Genomic DNA, 11,242 nt, shown 5'->3' with positions numbered 1-11,242 from the left:
ACACACACACACACACACATACACACACACATGTAAAATTAAATTTCTTTGGACCCCCACATTTGCAATAAAATATTAGTTAACCCAGCACTGTTTCTATTGCCTAACAGAGATGTTCTCAAACTGGGGTCCCAGGACTCCCAGGGTTCCATGACCTGTTATCTTAGGGGTTCTCAAAAAGTTCTWAATTGTTTCCCATGGAATTCAGGAATTAAAATGACAGTAAATTATTTTTAAAACCCTGTGCATGAATGAGTCAAAGTAAGACTCTGGGCATGTTTTTGATGAGAGGATAAAATTATAACATGATGTACACCTCAAAAACGTTGATTTTACATGATATTGTCCCTTTAAAGAAACAACATTATTAGCATACTTTTAGTTACGTCTCTAAATGTAGTTGTTATGCTGATTTTTGACAGGGGTTGGGCAATATTGTATTGTGAGCAATTAATCGTCAGAAAAACTGTCACTGATTAATATTTGTTACTTGGTGATTACTTYGGTTGGTACAGCGTGATGATGATGTATTTTTATGTGATGCATTATCAAATGCATGTTTGTGGTGCAATGTCAGAATGCAGCGCAGCATTAATGTTAACACAGAGCTAACACTAATACTAAAAACTTGTTTAATCACCTGAAATTGCCGTAAACCGGAGTGAAAGAAAAGCCAGAAAATGCGGACCGAGGCCATTACGTTGTCTACAGCAAACTCACCTCTCACGAAAGATAGAATCAAATCTACTCAGCCAAGAATTCAAGATGCTCAACCCTATCTTTCACTGGTACCAATGTGCTTTAAAGCTTTGACATAATTACATGGATGTGTTATATACAGTATGCTTTACAGCAAATGTAACAAAAGAACAAATGAAACAGACCAGGCATATTTAGGTGTATCACGCAGGGACAATAAATCCTAGAACAAAGTTTTTATTTGGCAGGCTGTCAAAGCTAGTTCAGTAAAGAATGACAATGCATAAGCATTAAAAGCACCCACATTACTGTTCAGTTCACAATTACAGGAAGAAAATAAAATATGAACTGACATTTTAATATATGYTATGTCTTTTTATGCAACCACAATTAAATGTTTTGAATTGTTGATATGATCCTGCCACATTTGTTGTAGATTTTATCCAGAAGCAGAAACAAAAACTCAAAAAGCTTGAAGTAAAAGAAACTGATTTATTAACAAAATTAAGAGCTGATGGGGTAGCAAAACGATACTTACGATTAACTCTCAGGAGGAACATGAAGAGACAAGCTGACTGGCTGGACACCGCACAATGAACCAACTGAGGAAGAGAGACAGGGCACAAAATACAAAGGAGAATAAACGAATGGATAATTGGAAACACTTGGTGTGAGACAGGAGGAGGCAGGTGGTTGTGGGCGGAGCCAKAGCAGAGACAAACAGGCAAACTAAACTGAATATAACACAGGAATCACAAGAAACATAAACAAAAGGAGTAAACTTGAAAATAACACAAAGAACTAGAAAACAACACAGATCCTCACAGGTCCCATAGAATGTTCAACTGACAGATGATGTTGTCCACTAACAGGAATTGTTTACATTTTCCAAAACCTAGCAAGAAAACTCTTTTTACAACATACTTCCAAATAAGTTATACTGTACATTGAAACAAAGGTATTTGTATCTTTATTTCACTCATTGTCACTCACTGCTGTAGGACCAAGCTCCCATAAGTTTTTTTTTCTGCAATTTTTCTCAAAACTTTGTCTTCAAACTTCAACTGAAGGGTCTTTTTAACTTTTCACATCTCCTACATGAAACATTGTAGAAACATAAAAGTCCACATGTCAAAGAATCAAAGAGTTCTGCTGCTCATGGGTCAAAAACATGATGGTTTTGTAACAGTTTTGATCAGCAACCTTTTTGTTTAAGGCTCACTTTTTAGTCTAATTATGTCTGCCTGTCTTAAAAGTGCTATCAAGGAGTGACAGCACATATGTGGTTACTATAGTGATCATAATAAACCACTGGTAACAGTTTAAATATTGCTTTTGAGCAAGATTGTCTTTACACTTCTTATAAATTGTACATCAACATGTGGACTTTTTTTCTCAGCTTGGATAAATAAAACAACTAGGGATGCATCGATGTGAAAATTTCAGCCAATATTAATGTCCGATATAACTATTACTGTTGTGGCAAATGACTGATATTTACCAATATTACACAAACACACAAATTATTTATATAGGTACACATATGCTTATTTTTTGATACCATTAATAAACGACCAGACCGCTGACATGGCTCTCTGCTTCAGTTATTTCTGGCTGCACAGCATCATTRTCACTATCATGATCAAACAGATACCACTCGACCAACCATCTCCCCTCCCAAAACAGAAACACAAAGATAAAAAGTGGGAAATCAATGTTAGACATTAATGTTGGCCCAGTTTTACTTATCAGACAGATGTTGATATTCTAAAAAAATGACTGGCATTGGCCGATATCGATGTTAATGCCGGTTTATTGTGCATCCCCAAAAAACCTGTTGTTGGAATATTGGGCTGTAGCCATTATTGGCACCTTGAAACCCTGAACATTTTCTATAACAATGCTAACATAAGGTTATCCACCTAGATCCAGTCCATCCTTTGGAATAACTCCTATTATATAGTATTTAGAATGATCCTGTGTACCAAGGGTAGKCAATCCTTGTCCTGGAGGGCTGCTCCAGGACCAGGACTGCCYACCCCTGCTGTAGATCATGGAAAATCCTCAAGGTAATCTGAGCATAGTTGTTCAAATCCTTGACCTAAAACTTCAACAACAGCTGGGCCTTCTTGCAAAAGCAGCTTGCAGGCTAAGAAATTAACTCAACATTTCCATTAGTCACATCACACCTGCTTAAGTTTCCCCATTCAGTGTCAGAAAGCTTTAAAAACCACTGTGTGGAACAGTTCCAACATCGTGTCACTGATAGATATGATTAGTGTGAGCAAATGTGGAGAATTTCCAAATATTCCACCATCTGGGAGCTGTTTTAGCTACCTGTAGGCTCAGTGGTGGATTTTATGAGGGTCAGTACTGATCCAATGCCGACTGAACTGTGCATCACTGGTTGAATGAAGGTTAATTTTAAAAGCTGATAAAAACACTAAACTGTCAACAAATTACAGCTGCTGGCTGCAAAAATCCCTTTCAGCCTTTTTTTGTTTTTTATTTTTATTTTTGTCTCCTCTCTCCATGTTAAATTTAAAGTCAGCTCAGACACAATTTGTCAACACATTTCAGACAGACAAACTAACATGCAAAACAGCTTATCTAAAATCTTGTTCCTTTGCCTACAGATTGTGCATCATCTTATGCAAATATCTCTGTTTTTGTATTTTGGAATCTGCATATTTCAGGGCTGAAAGACAGATCTTACTGGACGTGAATTCTGGACCAGAAACATAAACGCAACAAGGGATGATGCTGAATGTTAATGGTGCCACAGTCATTACTCMTCCTAGAACAATTTAGCTTACTGTAACATGAACAGGTCTGCAATGAAAACTAATTCAAATCAGTCCAGCAGAACCATGGTATCTTTATTATTTCGCGCACTCATTATATTTCCACAATATATCACAACACAAACAAAGATTTGAGTTGTAGCAGCCGATGTAGCCTCCAGACATCATTTRAGAAAAAATGAGCAGCTTCTGCAGAGCTCCCTCAGGAGCCACAAAAACCATAAACTGACTCTGATGTATAAAATCAATACACTTTTCTTTTAAACCACTATAAAGTCAGTGGGATTACATTGACTATCTGGTGAGTCATCTGCATAGCTTATTTTTTGTTTTGTTTTATGGTTTTGCAATATTATTACTTTAGGTTTGAGGGGTTAAATTAAATGTCATTATAAAAGATAACTTTCTATGTTAACTTTGTTAGAATCCATCAGGTTTTTATCTGTTTTTAATTAAAGGTTGTTTGGGTTCAGACTTTGCTGTGTGAAGAATTTGAATGAATGAAAAAACTTTTTTTCTCTCAAGTATGTAAACTACTGTTGGGGGCTTTATATTACCGAAACCTCTTAAAAAATTACATTTATTCTTGATTATGCCTTTTGTTGCTGATTAAACAAAACAAAAAATATATGAGTTTTCTTTGCTATAATGAATCAAAATGCAGCAGTCATGCTGGGACTCAGCACAGAGTAGCAAGTCCCAAAACAGCCTGACTTCTATAGGAATTTTAGAAGTACTCCAGTTTGTACCCTGTAATTATCTTGTCATTACTGCGTAAGTATCATAATTATCCTGTAAGTACCCCCATCCCTGTATTTRTCAAGTATGTACTCTCAGAACWGCATGTAACTACCCTGTAATTTTYCTTTATGTACCTTTGATAATACCCTTAAATACCTTTAATTRACCTGAATAAATCCTCASAAGTACCCTTAAGGTATCTCATTTCCAGGTAAGTACCCTGTATATACCCCTGCAAGTACCCTTTAGTTACRTATCCTGTATGGACTACAGTTAGTCCAGCACATAATGACCTAATCGCAGGCAGACAAAGCAGGCATGAAACGCCATGTTAGACATCCAGAACCTAACTGAAAAACAGATGATGGTTAAACAATCAGACATTGTGTTGGTTGACAAGATAGAAGAAGGCAGTGGTGATARATGTAGCAATCCAAAGCAACTGTAACATCAGTGARAATGGCTATGAGAAGCTCAAGAAACACCAAGAGCCGAAAGAAGAAATAGARAAGTTGTGAAGAGTTAAGGCYTCTTCGSAGCACTCGGTGCTGTGACCCCCAAGAGTGGACTCAACAGATCCCATTAGGARTCTCRGWGATCTTTGTCCAGAAGAGAGTCCTAGGAACAGCTAAGACACTGCACAAAACCATAAAMCTTCCAGGCCTCTAAGAGGACCTGAGTTTAAAATTGATTTAAAAATGSGGATCAGACCAACCCAGGTCCATGAAGTGAAGCAAATTTACCAATTTAGGTTTTACCTCTGGATACCCTGAATGTATTCCAGCCTGCAAGTACCTTGTATTTACCCCTGTAGGTAYCCAATAGAGGTATTCAGTACGTACCAACCGAAGTACCCTGTAAGTGTCCAATTAGTACCATGTAAATACYCAATAAGTACAGTTTTACCACAGACTGTTGGATATCTTTATGCTAGAAATTTTATGACCCCGGCATGTTGTTTCTGTAATGTTTCTTTATTTTATAATTTATTTTTTCAATGATTTTTGAACAACCGTAGCACAGAAATGGCTGTACCAATCAGCATGAAATTTGGTAAGAATGTAGATGGCTCCAACCTATATACTGCGCCAGTTTTACTATAGACCCCATAAGGAGGAGGGTGCACCATTTAAAAGGAGGGTGTCTGGACACACAAAAAAACTTATAACTCAAAAACTATTCAACATAGGAGCTTCAGATGTTTTTTTTTTTTTCATTTTAGTTCTGCTGAAGGGCACCACATGGGGCCCACAAATGAGCAACCCCCACCCCCTCCTGACCCCAAAACATATAAATTTCTGTTCTTGTGACTCTGGTGATTTGCGTACAGCGGGTAAAATAAGTACTGAACACGTCACCATTTTTCTCAGTAAATATATTACTAGAGGYGCTAATGACATGAAATTTTCACCARAAGTCGGTAACAACCCAAGTGATCCATACATACAAAGAAATCAAACCATAAATGTCCAGAAATGAAGTTATTTGTAATAATGTGRAATGGCACAGGGAAAAAGTATTGCACACACAAAGAAAGGGAGGTGTAAAAAGGCATGGAAAGCCAAGACACCAGCTGAACTCTCTCAGTAATTAGAAAGCAAGTCTGCCCCTTATCAGTGCAAATTAATATCAGCTGGTTCAGTCCCAAATGATGGCCAGGTATCACACAAGAACCATCTGATGATGGGTAAAAGTAAAGACCTGCTGAAGAAACAGCATGTTGAAGCTCCTTTAAAGTTTGCTGCACAACATTTAGACAAGCCTGTGTAATACTGGGAGAATATAGTCTGGTCAGATGAGACCAACATTGAACTGTTTGGATGCCAGAATACACATCATGTTTGGAGGTCAAATGGCACTGCACATCAGCCCAAAAACACCATACCAACAGTGAAGTTTGGAGGTGGGAACATCATGGTGTGGGGCTGTTTTTCAGCATATGGTACTGGCAAACTTCAAATAATTGAAGGAAGGATGAGTGGAAAAATGTACAGAGACATTCTTGATAAAAATCTGCTTCCATCTACCAGGATGATGAAGATGAAACGTGGCTGGACATTTCAGCAAGACAATGAGCCCAAACACAAAGCCAAGGAAACTCTCAGTTGGTTTCAGAGAAAGAAACTAAAGCTGCTGGAATGGCCCAGCCAATCACCTGACCTGAATCCAACAGAAAATCTATGGAAAGAACTAAAGATCAGAGTTCATAGAAGAGGTCCACGAAACCTTCAAGATTTGAAGACTGTTTGTGTGGAAGAATGGGCCAAAATCACACCTGAGCAATGCATGCCACTAGTTTCTCCATACAGGAGGCGTCTTGAAGCTGTCATTGACAACAAAGGCTTTTGTACAAAGTATTAGATAAATTTCAGTAAGTGTTCAATACTTTTTCCCTGTGCCATTCCACATTATTACAAATAACTTCATTTCTGGACATTTATGGTTTGATTTCTTTGTATGTATGGATCACTTGGGTTGTTACCGACATCTGGTGAAAATTTCATGTCATTAGCACCTCTAGTAATATATTTACTGAGAAAAATGTTGACGTGTTCAATACTTATTTTACCCTCTGTATGTGCCGGGGTCATGTATGCTACTGCCAGGTGGTATGTAGTTATATTTTGTGAGTATACACTTAATTTTCTGAACTGTGATCAGGAAATTTTACTAAGACATATCTGACTCAATGGGACACACGTTTCAGCTACAAGACTCCAAAGRTTAGGACACAGCTTTTTGCAAGTCTTCTCTTCAACAGAGACATAATAAAGGAATAGAAAGTGATAAATAAATTCAGGAGACCTTTTTCTCTGGAGATACTTTAGCTCAAATGTGAGAAAAACACAAAAGTCGCTGWTGAACATCCTCACTCACTGTTACAGCTTGCTGGCAATTTTGATCCATCTTGAATGAAATATTTATTTCACCTGGTGAACATCWGTCAGATGTATCAGATGACAGGTCGGCTGCTTGTCCTTGTGGTTTTAGGTTTCTTCTTTAACTTTATTTTCCCTCGAAGTTGCTTTTGCCATTTAAATCGGACTTTTGTGCTTATCCTGAAAGACTGAAACTTTTTAATGCTCGARATGACAAAATCAATACTAGCAATCGAGGGAACAGGAACTTTATATCACAAGTTGGATTATGAGTGAGGAGAAAGTGGCTTGGCCTGCCTTAAAGTTTTCCACCATGACTCGTTAGAATAAAGTTTTTGCTTCTTACTGAATGATAACACTGTTTATTAACTATGCCTGAAGGGCTTGTTTCTGTTTGGCAATTATTCCTGCTGCAGACAAACAGTAGAGTGTTTTGTTTCATTAGACTGTTGTGTGCATCTTTACAAAGCAGTTTTTTATTATTATTATTAAACCAGCAGTATTTTTACAGTATATGTTTGGACATGAAGGTATATCCAATATTCCCCTGATTTATGACAGTGAGTAATATTGCATATTTGTCTCTGCAGTGCATATAATGGTTTACTTTAAATAACATTTTCCATCAGAGAATCATTTTCATTCATTTCCCCTAACCATGTTTCCAATAAATAAGCTCTTTATGTCATGGAAATAAGGCCACCCAATGGTGTGAGACTGATTGCCAAGAAGCATTGTTACAACAGAGAAATAATCTAAAAAACACAAATTTCCTTTCTTTTTGTGCTAACTGTAGATACATGTTCAATATTTGGTTTAGTCTCTAAATAAACCAAGAAATTATTAAAATTACTCCAGACAAAGGAAATACTACAGAACATGAGACCAAATTATTTTCTTAATTTGAAYTGTCCTTATGTTGGCTGTGTTGAAGTTAAATTCAACTATAATTTCAATGATTATTAAAGTTCTTAGTTCATTAATTYTCYATAAAGACTTTGACCATTTATTTAGACAGGTTTACTTATTCTTTAATACATTATTATTATTTTCTTTATGACAGGCAAAAGATAATACAGTTATTTAGAAAAAAACTCAGACACAACAGAACAAAAAGATCAGGTATTCAAAAGACAAAGCCAAATTAAACTTTGAAATTAAACTGATTATTTTATTCATTTAAACTGCAGTTAATGARAACAATACAATAAGTAAGTAAATAAATGAGTTTTTCTGTGTTTTTTTTTCAGTTTAGCCAGCTTTCAAAATTAAAACCCTTCTTTATTCGTCTGAAATTAAGAAAAAAAAATTAAACATATTTCTAAAATAAAACTTTTATTCCCATTTTTGGAATTTCATATATTAAGGCTGTACCTGTTTTATTTAGGTTTTTTTTAACAACAGAGATGTTTTAGTGCTCTTTATCATATTTATATTTGCATTTATTTCAAGTTTTAAACAATTTTTTAACTTTCCAACCTCATGAACCAAACTGCAGTTTTCTTGTCCACCAGTAGAAGGGGMTGTTGTTGTGGTCATTATCTTTTTGTGCCGCCTGTAAGAGAGTAAATATTGTCTAATAACTTTTTGACAAACACACATACTTAAAGTCTTATTATCTATTCACTAAATCTCAAATGTCGTTTTTTCACCAGTAACTAAACACAGTTTTGGCTTTAAAATAAAATGACTGTGTGATGTTTACATGTGTTTACTGAAATAATGTTGAGCTGTCTGGGAGAGATGCGGTTTCAGACAGCTGTGGCACGATTCAAGTCTGGCAGAAGRCATCATAAAAATAATAAGATGTTAGTCCTCATTGTGTCCTTTACCTGATATAACAACCTGACTCTGTATCTTCAGCTAACACGTACGTAAATAATGCAAGTTTATTTAAATAGCACATTTCAGCAACGAGACAATTCAAAGTGCTTTACATGATGAAAACATATAAAGAAAGTGAAAGTCCTGCATCAGACCACAGACTGAAATTAATTATGTTTCAGTTTATATTTTGATTAGACCAAACAAAAGGCTAATGTTTAGTAAAGACGGTTCTGCTCAGCTCAAGCTTTTCCTGGACAAAAGCATTGCTGGTGATGTTACCAGTACATCCTACACATTCTCACTCCCGACTCGTCACATATTGACGCGAATGGGTTGGTACATCACACCAACATTCACAGATCATCCTGAACACAACCAGGTTAGTCTTTTTTGATATGTAGAGGAGACTGGGGGGTGGCGGGGCGTTTCTTGGTAAGATGCTGGATGATTTGGGCATGGTGGTGTGAGTTGGATTCTTATCTGGACAAGTTTATTCACGTTGTCATTGAAATCCAGGAGACCACAGAACATRGGTTCTGATGGGAAGAAGGTTTGGGGTCCACTTGTAGTCCTGTTGGCGTCTGGGGTAGAGCTGGTCGGTTCCTGATCTACTTGAGTTAATGATTTGAGTCCTCACACTGAGTCAGGTCCCACAAATCTGAGGTCTAAATTAACCAGTAACTGTAGTCTGTTCTCTGGCAGACTACAGATTAAAGYCTGCAGGTTAGCAAACACACTATAAAAACAGCAACATTACCAGAAATGCCTCAGATTCACACAGGTCAGCTACTCAGGTTACTAGGGGTSAGGTATTCTAGAAATATTGGTATCAATCTGAYACCAAGTAAATACAGGGCTAGTATCACAGATACCGATACTTGTCATTTTCATTGAATAATTGTGAATTTGTCTTTAGTTAGTTGAATATGATAAAATACAGGACAGATGTTGTAGGGAAATACTAACCACAACAATATAAACAATAGTTGAAACCTTCTACTAGACATGTATTAGAAAAAAAATCATTAGTGCTAAACAACAAAATAAAGGCAACACAGTAACAAAATATAAATATAATAAAGTCAAAAACACAACAAAAAACAACTTCCATTCCAAATAATTTGGAAACTGCACTACTGACTTTATTTTTCCCTTCTCTTTTGCAAACAAAGGAATTGATTCCATCATGTTAGCATCGCTTCAGTACTGATTCTTATCTTGAAATCAATAGTATTGACACTGGTATCGATACGCCCAACCCTACTGGTTAATAATTCGCTGCAATGCTGCAGATTCTAATGAGAATGGGGTCGCTCCACAGCGGAACAATAAACAATCAGAAATGCTGACTACCTGTGAGTCGTGTACAGACATAATTATATGGAAAACATACAGCTAACACAAGTTAACAGTTTGGTTCATTTTTTATTTTATTYATAGATTTTAAGTTTTTGTTTCATCATCTGTGTGTTAAATTGTAAAATGAGCATCTGTGCATATTGCATCATGCTTTTTAATGGCTTGGCAAATGAACTGGACTATTGTGGTGATTAACCCGGTTCCTTAAAATGAACCGGACTTACCARCTCTAGCTGGGGGGATTGGAAAACTGAGCTAAGCTTTTTGTCATTAGATGTGGTTTTCAATACGAATGCTTGCAGAAAGGTGTGACAGTGATGGTTACTTTATAGTTGTGTTTTATTAATAAGTCAGTACATACATTCAGCAGCATCACTGATTGCACTAAAGAGCACTTGATGTTGCACAGCTGGACTGAAAGCATCAGCTGACCTTGTTAATCTTTGAATGGCCCCTCTAGAGTCTCATGTAAATAAGATCAGTCCGTCTTCACTTCGAACCTGGTCACACAGCAGAATAATTAGCCTTACTGACAGCTACATCACAACTGTAAGGTAATCATTACTGTCACACCTTTCTTCATGCATAGTTACTGAAAATTACATCCACTGACACCTGCTTGGCTCAGTTATTTAATATCATTTACTGCCATTTTTCAARCTGTTATATGTCTAATTGGTAAGAAGGTCAGATTAGACTATTCATTAACTGTTGTCATACGTGATTTAATGCATTAACATTTCAGAAACTTGGGATTCAGCACTACTGTTTTAACCTATTTTCCCATTTGATTTTCTGTTTATTCAATTTTTTAATTATTATATTTTTTTGTATATCATTTTTATGCTTTTAAAGGAAGGCAGCACTCCTCAGGTATTTCTGATAATAGAAATACCTAATATTAAAATTCTTTAGTATAGTATAGTATAGTAT

Source organism: Austrofundulus limnaeus, unplaced genomic scaffold (genome assembly GCF_001266775.1).
Source record: "Austrofundulus limnaeus strain Quisiro unplaced genomic scaffold, Austrofundulus_limnaeus-1.0 Scaffold61, whole genome shotgun sequence".
Lineage (NCBI taxonomy): Eukaryota > Metazoa > Chordata > Actinopteri > Cyprinodontiformes > Rivulidae > Austrofundulus > Austrofundulus limnaeus.
Note: the sequence above shows the minus strand (reverse complement) of the source record.